Below are 13,544 nucleotides of genomic sequence, written 5' to 3'. Positions count from 1 at the left end.
TGGCTTGCTTAGTTGGGGTCACTTCATCTACAGCGATATCATTGACTTGATTGCAAATAAATGCACAGACACTATTTAACTGAACAAAGATGACATCACTGAATTCAATGATGAACTGCCTTTAACTATCATTTTGCATTATTGACACACTGTTTCCTAATGAATGTTGTTCAGTTGCTTTGACGCAATGTATTTTGTTTACAGCGCTATATAAATAAAAGTGACTTGACTTGACTTGAACTTGACATACGATTTCCTTTGCCACTGATCTATAGCTCGTGTAAACCCTCTATGCATAAAAGTCCAGTCATGATGTTTTCATTCCAGATGTTTAATGAAACAGTCAGATGGAGTAGAAAAGGAAGAACCTGACCATATCTGATGGTCATAGATCTTGTACCTGTACAAAACCACATTTTCCCCAGTCTACTGTACTGTATGTTCTGTGTATAACATTGAATCAATGACAGTAATATGGTGAAATATTACAATTTAAAATTAACTTTTTAAAATATATTTTAAAATGTTATTGTCACAGAGTCTGCATTTAGACTTTATGTTGTGCACCATTTTCCTGGTTTAATGTTTTTATTTATCTGTGTATGCCTCTTTTTTCAGTTTGTGTATTGCAGACTCGTCTAGATACCTAGCTTTGTATGTAGAGATGTTCCGATACCCTTTTCTCTTCTCTTCTCAATACCGATTCCAATACCTGGGCTCAGGGTATCGTCCGATACCGAGTACTGATCCGATACCTGTGTGTGTATCTGTATATACAGCTGTATATACTACTAGCCCTGAGTAAATTGAATTATTTTATGGTGTGACTTATCCCTTAAAAAAACATGAACAAATACATGGTGAACTATTGTATTTATTACAGTATTTTTTATTATCTTACATGAATTTGACAGTAATATTATTTATTTCCTTAAGCGAAAAAGAACTTCAAATGCAGCCAAAAATCTAACACCGGAAACTAAAAAGGTATTTTAGTTTTACAATATAACTATAAAAAACTGCATCAAATAAGTCTAGGAATATAAAAAATGATATATTAATGAGATAATCTCTTTACAACAAAACAAGTAAAAAACAAGCAACCGTCTAGGCATAGACGTATTATTATTACTACACAGAGACAGCTAAATCTACTTTAGGCTACAACAGTAGCTCAATACATTGTCAATTTACTCACGTTGAACCGACCATTTATTTTGATGGGTTGCCATGAAGATCTTTCAGTGTTTGTGTTTATGATATGAGTTTTCTCAAATGAAACGGTAAATTCTCATGAAATGACGGTTTATGCGTTCGTGTCCGCATATAATGACACACGGCAGCGACTACAAAACAGCGAGCTCCCTGCGCCCATCACCGACAGAGATGTAGAATTTGCAGGAGGGATATTTAAATAGTATTTTGCAGTTTAATATTCACAGACACTAGTATATATTCGGCTAAAGTCTGGATCCTTGCGCTTAGACCAACACGGAAGCGACTGAACGCAGCTGCGGGTACCGAATATACTTGGGAGTTGGTAACTTACTACCGGTACTACAGAGACATTGGTATCATCACATTTTTTAATTTTCAGCACCGACTTGGTAGTGAAGTGCCAGTACTTGTGGCATCCCTAGTCGCCGTTTAACTGTCTGGTTGGCCCAGTCTGAAATACTGCCAAACAGCGGACATACTGCTAACGCGTCATTTCTTCTTCGCTGCTCTAAACAGGGGTTGCTTATGGCAACACAGCACAACTTCCTGTGTTTGAAATGCATTCTGAGCAGTGAAGAAGAACCGTGCAGTGCTTAGGCAAAGCTAGTGTTCATAACTAGGTCTTGTTTAAGAAAATGGTATTGGATCAATATATGGGTTCATGTACTTGCCGATGCCAGAATTTGTTGTAGTATTGGTGATATTTCCGATACTAGTATTGGAATCGGAACAACTCTATCTGTATCCCCTTATTCATGTCTGCATGAGAATTATTCTATTTAATTCATTAGATCCTTATATAATTGACTATGTGCATATGATTTATGCTTAAATTTGTTTTATATATTAATGTGATGGCAAAGTTTTTTTTTTTATTTAATGCTGCCAAATATATTTAACATTTGCAACATGTTTATGGAAATTGTGAAACTTTTTTTCAAGATATTTTGCTGAACAAAGTTCAAAAGAACAGCATTTATTTGAAGTTGAATGTTTTGTAAAAATCCACAAGTCTTTACTGTCACTTACGATCAATTTAATGAATCATTGATGAAAATAAAAGTATTAATTTTTTCAAATAGATAAATAAAAATATTGTTCTATCTTAAACAGGTTTACATGATTTGTTAAAAATGTTGATTACTTCATTTGTACAGTACCTTATGTCCTGGAGGGCCCTCAGGTCCCTGAAACGAGAAAATGATAAAAAGGAGTTAAAATGTACCAAAATGAACCAACTAAACCAGAGCAATTCTGGATATGAAGGAACAGTCTTCTACACTGTGATGTTCTTTAACTTTTTCTGCTAAATAACTAGTGTGATTATTTAATGAGACGTGAATGATATTGATACTCAAAATCTGTTTTATTAATAACCTTCCCCAGAATGTCATTTTTCAATATATTAAACTGAGCACAAGAAAATAACAAGCATTTGGAGTGTGTCCTTAAATCTAAGTACAAAAAGAAAAGCCATTTCTTTGTCTGATTGGTTTAACCATAGACCCCAACAAATTGTAGATGTATGTTTCTTGGCAGGCAGAGAAATAAGTCTTATGCAAATTTCAGCACAAATTAACCACCTGATTAGCACAACAAATCATTGCTATAACAGATATATAAAATTATTATGCAAAATAAGCATCACATCAGGTTGTAAAAACAAGAATAAAAGAGGTTTAACAAAAGCACATTACATGTCTTGAGAGGTGAAAGGGCACCATGCAGGGCTCTGAGCTGGTTCAAGGAACGAAAACGAAAACCGGAAACGAACAAAGTTTTGACAGGAACAGAACCAGAAACGAAATCAAATTTTATAGTTCCGAACAGAATCGAAAAATTGAAATGGCCATTAACCGGTTAATAACGTTATTTTATCGTTCCATTAAATATTTAAAATTTGCTGTCAACCAATCACGAATTCCAGCAGTACAGCATATGCAAATGTGCTGAAGCCAATGAGTGAAATGTCCGCTCAGCTGTGAACTCATCATAGATACAGTCAGTCGGCATCTCGTCATAGCTGGGGGCATGGCGAGGGCGGAGTCGGCGTGGGCGTGGGGGAAAACACTGTGAGCATCGTGTGTATCTGAATGGCAAAATGCACATATTGAGCCCTCATTCCCAGAGACACGTACACTGTAAAAACTAAAGGTGCCTCAGGTATCCTTTGGTGTACTCCAGGAACCTTAAAATGTATTTTAAGTGCCTCAAAGCTCTTTTTCTCATAATAGGGTTCCTGAAAGAACCATTATAGTCTTTGCAGTTCGTGCAGGAACTCATGGGACTGTGTTGATGGGATCCTTGAAGCACTTTGTTCCCAGTTCTGAGGTTCTGGAGTCACCCTTTCATTACACTGAGACCTCAAAGTGCTCTGGAGGTTCCTGGAGGAACTCACATTTTAAAAAAGGGTTACTGCAAGCTCTGTTAACATTAAAGTGGTTCCTGGAAGATCTCACTTGGAAAAGCCAGCATCTGGAAGAACCCAGAGAAGTGACAAAAATTAAATGTGACCTATTATTATTATTATTTACTTTTTAGGAATGTGATGGAACAATTAGTTTTGTGGCACTTGCATGTGAAAAAAAAAAAAAAAACCTAAATGGTTGAACAAATCTTCACACTTGTTCTGTCAAAACATAAATAAATTAAATAACAAAAGGACATACAAAATCTTCTAAACAGACAGAATATCCAACTAAAATGTTACAATTATTTCTGAAAACACTTCTAAGCAATAGGGAATATTAATAAATAATAGGAAATAATAGGAATAAATAATAGGAAATTAATAAATAATAATAAGAAACATGGTGTAGCCACTGGATGCCTGTTTGCTTGTATATATACAAGCAAACAGGCATCCAGTGGCTACACCATGTTTCTTATTATTATTTATTAATTTCCTCCAGACTTAAACTTAAATACTGCAATAACTAAAAATAGTTTTATTGAAATAGGCTTAATGTTAAATCATTTGAAGGAGGATAGTTTACCTTGAAACTTTAAAGCAAACATTAAAAATATTATTTAACTAAATATGACTAAACGCATTAATTTTATAAAATAAAAAAACTCTAATTATAACAATCGGTACAATAGTAATATTTAGATTTTTTTTCTAGTGAAATAAGTTAAAATTATTCAGAAATAACTGTTCAGCCGTTGTCAAGAAGAAAATGCATGAGGCTTGGCGTCCTCGCGCTCCTGCTGTTTGCTCGCGTGCGCGTAGAAGAGTGATTTCAAATACAAAGAAGTAACGGCTCCTTTCCTCAAAGAAAGAAACAACTGCGCAAGGTGAGTAAAGGCTCCAAAATAAATACACAGGTTTATTATGTGTATACTAATTCCTACGCTGACACATTAAACTGTTTGTTTTTTTTTTTTGATTTGATTTTTTTGTTTTAACCATTAATTTAATAGCTGCGATGATTAAGAGTCTAATGCACTTTGTGGGACGAAATGGAGACTACAAACACAAGGTCACAAACAATAATTATTAGTTAGGTTTAACTTACACATGATGTTTACGTTTATTCATTGTAACTCTTTTCTTCAACTTTTCTAAATTATTGTTGTCGTTTAACGTACGTTTGTTAAATAGTTACACATCCATGTTAACTTAACGTTACATGTAAAGTTAGGCTATTAGCCTATTTTTAGAGTCATTTGCACATAATGTAACGTTACATAAAACTGGTTTTGATAATTTTCTCTCCTCAGAAAATCCAGTATGACTTCTCTAAAAATCTCAAAGGATTCACAGGGCAGCACTATGTAAGTATTTAATTATTTATTTGACATTGAAATAACTGAAATGGTTTCAGCTTGGCCTAATCCAAAATTATATATGACTGTGTACACTGTTACACTGAACTGAATTAAACAATAAAAAAAACTACCCATATGTTCTTTATATTCAGCAGTTAATAAAGAAATGTGGCTCTGTAGTGGACACCTGTGAGGCAGTGGACAGACAGCTGCTGAAGTCTGATGCTGGCTGACAATAAACAGACCTCTCTGGATGTACCTCATCTTTTGTAGGTGTGTAAATAAGTTTTGCAGAGACACACCAGAAACCCTTCTAAAACATTCAGATATTTATAGTTTATGAACAGTTCTTTTTTTCTTTTCTTTTTTTTTATTGTTTTCAGAGTAATTCTAACATTGCCCTTCCTGTAACATGATGATCCTGCTGTCCTGGACTGTATGTGATGAGGTAAGTATGAGTTTGTCCATGTGTGTATACATATGTAGTGTACACACACAACTTAAACACACATTGTGCACTTAATTAGCCCACAACCATTAATCAATGCACTAATATGACAAAAATAATTCCTGTGGTGTTCCTCATTTTTAAGATAATTAAAAAAATACCTGTGCTAAATGAATAAATGTAAATATTTTGTTATTTAATTTTAAGTAAATCACTCTTTTTTTCAATGAACAGCCTACACATAATCTCAGAACAGCTGTGGTAATAGCAGGAGACCCATTTGGTGAGAGCAGCACTGCAGTCTTTCCTGATGGTGAGGAGCTTCTTGCTGATGAACCTGCCGACATGAGTTCACCTTACTATGAGTGCCTATGTTCTTTTCAAGATTATACAGAAAAGCAATTAAAAGTACACTAAAGCACACTGTTTTTCTGCTGTATCTGTTGGCCATTCAGGAGGATATCATGGACCATTTGCATAAGACTGATGATGCGTTTCAGCGGCCATCAGCATCGTAAATCCTCACCATTGTTTTATATTTTGATTTTTTTTTTAATTATGTGCATTAATAACACTATACTTTGTATTATCTCACATTTGTATCAAATTACAAAAAAAAAATAGCTAATGCAAGGGTGTTTCAAATCCAGTGTCTTTGGGAGGAATGATAAATTTGACATTGTTCTCTCTTCTGACTGCTGTTATCAGTCTCTGTCAGATTTTTTCCTTTGATTGAAAGTTGTGAAAATGCTATCTTTAGAGTTTATGTTTTGTTATTTGAGTAAATGAGAATGCAAAAATATATTTGTGATACTCTCCCATTCACTGCTCTCGAAGTTATTCTTCCAATCAGTTACCACTATTTAGAACAGGAAAGAAAATGTTACTATGAATTGCATTGTGTCTAAAATTGAATTGAATTTATTAATTTAAATTGTATCATTGTTTTAGGTACATGAAATGTTTTTTAAAGTTCTAAGATAATTGAGTCCCATTTATTTGATAATAATTTTACCAAGGTGTATTTTTTTTTTGTTGTTGTTGTTATTCGTTTATAGCTATATTACTGATGTGTCCATGAATGGGATTGTGATGTGCAATATTGACTATTTAAGGTGATTATGGATATTGTTGTTGCTTATCAATAAACTATGTTTTATATGCATTTGTTTTATTTTTTTCAGTTTATTTTTTTAAATCATTAAAAATGTCAATAGCAGGAAAAAATAAATAAACCAGTGTGTGGGGGGGGGGGGGGGGATTAGGGAAATGGTGCCTTGAAGCACCCCAGGTGGTTCCTGGCCATCCTAATAAAAGGGTTCCTCCAGGAACCATTGAAAGTTCCTCAGAGAACCACCCCCATTTAGAGCGGTGCCTAGAAACTCTTCAGAGGGTTCCGCCGGCGTGGCGAAGTGAAGAACCCCAAAAGGTGCCTCCAGGAACCTTTAGTTTTTACAGTGTAGAACAATTGTAGTCTCTTTTAACTTTAATATTCATATACACTAGTCCATATCGATATTTAATTCATTTTACAGCCCTAATATAGATGTATTCATTCAAAAATAGCCAAATCCCGTGACGTTCTGCTTTATACAGCAAGTTCTATTTTTGACTGGATTCTGCGATTCAATCGTTTCGCAAACACAGACGGGGTGAATTTATGAATGAAAGTGTAAAAGTTCTGACACAAAACTAAGTTGTTACGTGTCCACATGCTTTTTTAAGTGGGTTTATGTTCGACACTAGGCTAACGTTACATAGTTTTGCTTAAGGTAGAATGATAAGGCTAATTATACATGCATTCCACTTTCTGAAACAACCTTACACAGTTTTGATAGCGTTAATAATGAACACGATGTTAATATAGCCTGCCTGTGATGAAAAGCCAGCTTTGAGAAGCTCTGCTCGCCGATGGCATTGGAAATCATAATGCAAAGATAGATGCGCAATCCAATTTCGACATTTCGAAACGTCTGAGAAAGATATAACTATGACAAAAGCTTGTACAAGCTCTGCTGATTCGTTCAGTCACCGGTTTCTGAGTGCATGAATGCAACAAACTGTATCAGCTAATTTTGAACGATTAATAATCAGTTAAACGGTTTAAAAAGTCATTTATTTATTTTCAGTAAATATTTATTTCAGTTGTCATTTTCATCAAAATATTTAAAAAGGTTTGCTGCATACGCTACGCGTATATATATATATATATATATATATATATATATATATATATATATATATATATATATATATAGATAGATAGATAGATAGATAGATAGATAGATAGATATGTGTGTGTGTGTGTGTGTGTGTCTATTTCTGAATCTTTTTTTCGCTCTAAAAAATGTGTAGGCTATATATATATATATATATACTTTTTTTAGAGAGAAAAAAAATATTATTTCAGTCAGAAATAGACAATGCAGACAAATAAATGTTTACAAACATTACAAACTATAATGAACACTGTTAACATAGGATATTTTTTTTATAATCATTTGGCATTAAAATACATCACGAATACTGAAACATTTGATTTAGTGTTGAATGAGACTCAACGTTGGTTTGAGTTTCGTTTTGGCATAAATTAATTAGTTTTTGTTTGTCGTTAATATGCTATAACTTCTTATATTTTTAATTCATGTTCTTTTCTAAATACTGTTAATTGAAATTATTTGTTATGGAGTGGGGGGGAAATAGCGTAGCGGAGCTTCACAAATTTTCATTTGCTGTATTAACCTCAGAAATTTCCGTATTATTATAAGAGTCCGTATTTCGGACGCAAATACAGCGTTTCTTATTATACATTAACTATTATTCTATAATGCAATGTGACATTACTGACTAGGGATGTTAATATCGTTATTTTTCCTAACCAACAACCGTTTACCTACAAGATTAGCCTATTTTAAATAATAATAACTGAAAGTGCAAACGCTAAATAATAAATAACATTTTAGCATCCAGATATGTTGGGAACATGGAAACATTTGGATTCCTGCCAAATGAGAGAGGTAGACATCAGCTTCACCTTTAATTTGTTTTTGGATTGACGTTTTTATAGCCTATAACTTTAGAGGATGTGCTTTGGAGATAAACTAATAACTGTTTTTATAATGTTTTAAACATTTTACTTTAGACTAGTTGGCATTTTAGCCTTTATTATTTTGGAAGTAATAGGGCTAATAAAATGCGATGTGAGCCTGTGACTTAAGTTTTTTTTTTTTTTTCACTCTCAAAACGCAATCTTATACAAGTGTCTTATTATTATTTTTATTTTATTTTTACAATGCAGCAAACATTTTTAAATATCTTAAAAATAGTTTGATGTCTTTAAAGTGTTTGAATGATTTTTTTTTTTTTTTTTTTTTTTTTAAGTATCTTACATTTGGCCAAAATCTAGAAAAGATGATGCTGTATTGGCTGTAGCTTTAGATCTATATTTTTTTTTTCTTTTTGAGTAAAGAAAACACTATACTTTATTATTATTATTAGGCAAAGTATAGGCAAGTAATATATATATTTAAAAAATAACGTTATTAACCAGTTTTTCTTCCACCCGAACCGGTTTCGGAACAGTAATAATATCAGAGGAACGCAGAACAGAAACGTTAAAATATTGATTCTGCTCGGAGTGAACCGATTTAATTTTTTTTTCATTTTCAAGTCCTGGCACCATGCCTCCTCACTATCCTAGCACAAACATTATGCCAAAACACATGCTCATCTGGCTTGGCTGGAAGGGCATTTGGCTCGCCACAGCAGTGCTCACTGCACCAGATCCAAATACTCCTCTGATTATCCCCCTTTCTAGCAGCACTGTACCTGCAACATGGTGTCATGTTTTTATTGTTCTTTTGGTAGATGTCAGAACCACACAATTCTGTAGGCAAAAAATATGTTTATCCATTAATGGCTGTTAAAAATGAGTGCATATTTTTTGACAAATGTACATTATTTTTTGTACTATTTTTAACTATGAATGTAAAATAGTGACAAATGTATATATATATATATATATATATATATATATATATATATATATATATATATATATATATATATATATATATACACAGTTGGGTTCGAAAGTTTGGGCACCCCTTGCAGAATCTGTGAAAATATAAGTAATTTTCAAAAAATAAGAGAGATCATACTAAATGCATGTTATTTTTTATTTAGTACTGTCCTGAGTAAGATATTGTACATAAAATATTTTAACATTTATTCCACAAGACAAAAAAAATGATGAAATTATTAAAATAACCCCACTCAAAAGTTTGGGAACCCTTGGTTCTTAGTACTGTGTTCTGTTATCTGATGATCCACGACTGTCTTTCTGTTTTGTGATGGTTGTGCATGAGTCCCTTGTTTGTTCTGAACAGTTAAACTGAGCAGCGTTCTTCAGAAAAATCTTTAAGGTCCTGGAGATTCTTCAGTTTTCCAGCATCTTTGCATATTTGAACCCTTTCCAGCAGTGACTTTATGATTTTGAAATACATCTTATCACACTGAGGACATTTGAGGGACTCAAACACAACTATTTAAAAAGATTCAAACATTCACTGACGCTCCAAAAGGAAACAAGATGCATTAAGAGCTGGGGGGTGAAAACTAAATTTAAATCAATTTAAATTTGTAGAAATTCAAGTTTGAATATAGCTGCAAGCAGCGATGGCGGGCTCAAGCCATCAGTGCAACGCCACCACTGTGGCATCAGGTAAATTGTGCTCAGCGGGCACATGCATTCACAATAGCCTTCTGGCAGTCAGATATTAAGGGATACGGCAGTTAAAGGGTTAATCTGAATCATCTAGACTTTGAAATCACTTTCACAGAACCATATATATAACTTTAATAACACTTTACAATAATATTTTATTCATAAACATTAACTATGTTAACATGAACAATAATTATTTTAAGATAATTAACAATAATTAGGTTAAGACTTGACCATTGGACAAAAAATGGTGACCTCACTTCCCTCAGACAGACAGAGTGGCCAGAGTGAGATCATGTCAGTTAAGAAGTCTGACAGTTTTTTAATTTTGTGTTTCTGTCCATACAGTGTTGTAAAGTCATGAAACTATGCATATTTCCTCAGAATGATTTGATCTCTGTATGAAAAAAATGCTTTGAAATGTTTGGAAGCTGCAATTTAAAAATACAAGCCAATTAATGATTCCCTTTTCACTGTCATTTCAAAAAACCACCACTACAAAACCGTTCAAGCTAACCAAAATCCATTCGCAATTTAAGTTCCTCAATGTTTTTGCAACATGTAGACAAAGTTTGGTGTGTAATTCACAAAATAATTTTCCCCAAAATCCATATTTAAATCAAAATAGCGGACTTCCTGTTGGTTGTAGCTTATGACTGTGAATTAAAAAAGTTGTCCGTCTTGATAAGAACAATTTATGTACCAAGTTTGCTGTCTGTAGCTAAAACTAAATAAAATGCATTATTAGTATTATTATTATTATTATTAGCTGTACACTTGATAAAAAATAAATAAATATAAACTTATGCAATCCTGTATATATATATATATATATATATATATATATATATATATATATATATACATATGTATACATATATATATATATATATATATATATATATATATATACACATATATATATACACATATATATATATGTACATATATATATATATATATATGTACATATATATATATATATATATATATATACATATATATATATATACATATATATATATATACATATATATATATATATACATATATATATATATATATATATATATATATATATATACATATATATATATATATATATATATATATATATATATATATATATATATATACATACATATACATACAGTTTTCTTTTATTGCATCTTGAAATAAATATTTCTGAGTTCTGTGTTTATTTATTTATTATTATTTTTTTTAATTTTAGGAAGATTACAGCCTTTAATCTCCTCAAAATAAATGTGCATATAAACCATGAACAATTTAATTATAGCTGTATTTATAAAATGCTTACTAAAATATTAATTTTGGGAGAAGTCTATATAAAGCATGAACTGACTATTTACTAATGCTTAGCTAAGGAGTGCAGCTATTATGAAGTGTTACCAATGCATTTACTAATGTTAACAATTGAGACATTATTTTAAAGTGTTACCAAATCCTTAAATAATTAAAAAATGTTTTGTTATGATTTCATTAACCTATAAGCATTTGTGAAATAGTTAAATAGCTTGCATCACAGCTTAGTCTTCATCTCTGAGCTGAACAGGTTTACTGTTACATCCATGAGATTATGTAAATTCAAATAAATGTCATGTCACAGGGTTTCAGGGGTCAGTATCAAATGAGTTTGAAATTATAATTTGCACCACAAGTATTTTTAGAATTTTTTTTAAATCCCTGAAACTGTCAGAAAAGGATAAGGCCTAAGAGATTTCTTAAGCTGTAATGAAAACAGCACAATTAGCAACAACAAAAAAAAAAACAACAATTTAAAATACAGTTTTTTTCTGGTGATTAAAGAGATGTTTAAGTCTTTCTCTCTCTCTCTCTCTCTCTCTCTCTCTCTCTGTCTGTCTGCTACTCAGCTCACACCCCTCCCCCACTCACACTCACACACACACACACACACACAGACAGTCAACACACATACATTCCTCACACAGAGTGACAGAGTGAGATCAGATGTCTGACAGTTTTTTAATTTTCTTTTAATCATACAATGATGTAAAGTCATGAAACTATGCATATTTTCTCAGAATCACTGGTTTTCTAAATGAAAAATGTTTTTTAAAGGTTTGGAAGCTGCAATTTAAAAATACAAGACGATTAATGTTTCACTTTTTACTGTTATTTAAAAAAATCACCACGACAAAACCGTTCAAGCTATCCAAAATTCATTCGCAATTTAAGTTCCTCAATGTTTTTTCTTCATGTAGACAAAGTTTGGTGTATATAGTGTACTTCCCCTGTGAGGAGTATGCATTAATTCACAAAAGAATATTCTCAAAAATCCATATTCAATTCAAAATAGCCAACTTCCTGTTGGTCGTAGCTTATGACTGTGAATTAGAAAGTTGTCCATCTTGATAAGAACAATTTATGTACCAAGTTTGGTGTCTGTAGCTAAAACTAATCCCCCCACTTTTGACAAAAGGTGGCGCTATAGAGTGCCTCTTCCACGCCCTTTTAAAAGCTTTTGCCATGGTCTAGCTATCTTTAATACTGATATTTGTTTCGAGTTTCATGTAAATCTGAGCTAGTTATCTGCCTAAAAATCACCAGAACAGAACATTCAAGTTTGACACGTTGCCATGGCAACACTATATTAGATATAAATATCCCCACAACAGATTTTCTTCGACCGTGTTTTGTCATTATTCTGATGAAGTTTGAAGCAAATCAAGTAAAAATAAGATGCTGAATTCAAATCGTTTTGAAAATGATTAACTTTCTGCTGCCAGTTGGTGGCGCTATAACTTTGACTCCTAATAGTCACATATATATGATCGGTATCATACAATGAACAAACCAATTAAGTTTGATCAAATTCAGGAAATGTATGTGGATGTTATTAGACATTTCCTGTTTCTCATTTCTCGCCATAATTTCAACGCCTCGCCACGGGCAAACCGTTCGAGATATCAAAAATCTCTTCGCAATTTAGCATCCTCAATGTCTTGAGATCGTGTTCACCGAGTTTGGTGGTGAACGGGTGGAGTTCCTCAGAGGAGTATATCAAATTCCAGAGCATGTGTTTTTCATAAAACCCTAAATAGCCAACTTCCTGTTGGGCGGAGCTTATGACATGCAGTGTGAAAGTTGTTTGCTTTGATGAGTTATATATATGTACCAAGTTTCATATGTATACGTGCAAGTATGCATGATATATGGCCCTCAGTACTACAGGGGGCGCTGTAGAGCCCCTGTGCCACGCCCGTGTATCAGACTCTGCCCAGCCCTAATGGCCGCAGGTTCCAAGGTGTGTGCCAATTTTCAAGAGTTTTTGAGCATGTTAAGGGCCCCAAAAGCCCCCGAAACCTTGAAGAAAAATAATAATAATAATAAATATAGCTG

The 13,544-nt window shown here is 32.7% G+C and overlaps 1 protein-coding gene and 1 long non-coding RNA gene across 7 annotated transcripts in view; one reads left to right on the top strand and one right to left on the bottom strand.

Annotated features, from left to right (window-relative positions):
• triob (trio Rho guanine nucleotide exchange factor b) overlaps positions 1–13,544 on the bottom strand; it is a 265,495-nt gene that overhangs the window by 80,921 nt on the left and 171,030 nt on the right. The window lies entirely within an intron of this gene.
• On the top strand, positions 4,082–6,677 carry LOC127974560 (uncharacterized). The gene is made up of 5 exons (XR_008157317.1): positions 4,082–4,995; positions 5,145–5,262; positions 5,373–5,437; positions 5,672–5,750; positions 5,893–6,677. It is a non-coding gene; the product is annotated as an uncharacterized LOC127974560 (long non-coding RNA).

This window comes from Carassius gibelio, chromosome B16 (assembly GCF_023724105.1).
Source record: "Carassius gibelio isolate Cgi1373 ecotype wild population from Czech Republic chromosome B16, carGib1.2-hapl.c, whole genome shotgun sequence".
Lineage (NCBI taxonomy): Eukaryota > Metazoa > Chordata > Actinopteri > Cypriniformes > Cyprinidae > Carassius > Carassius gibelio.
The sequence above is the reverse complement of the archived record's forward strand: the minus strand, read 5'-3'. Positions and strand labels throughout refer to the sequence as shown.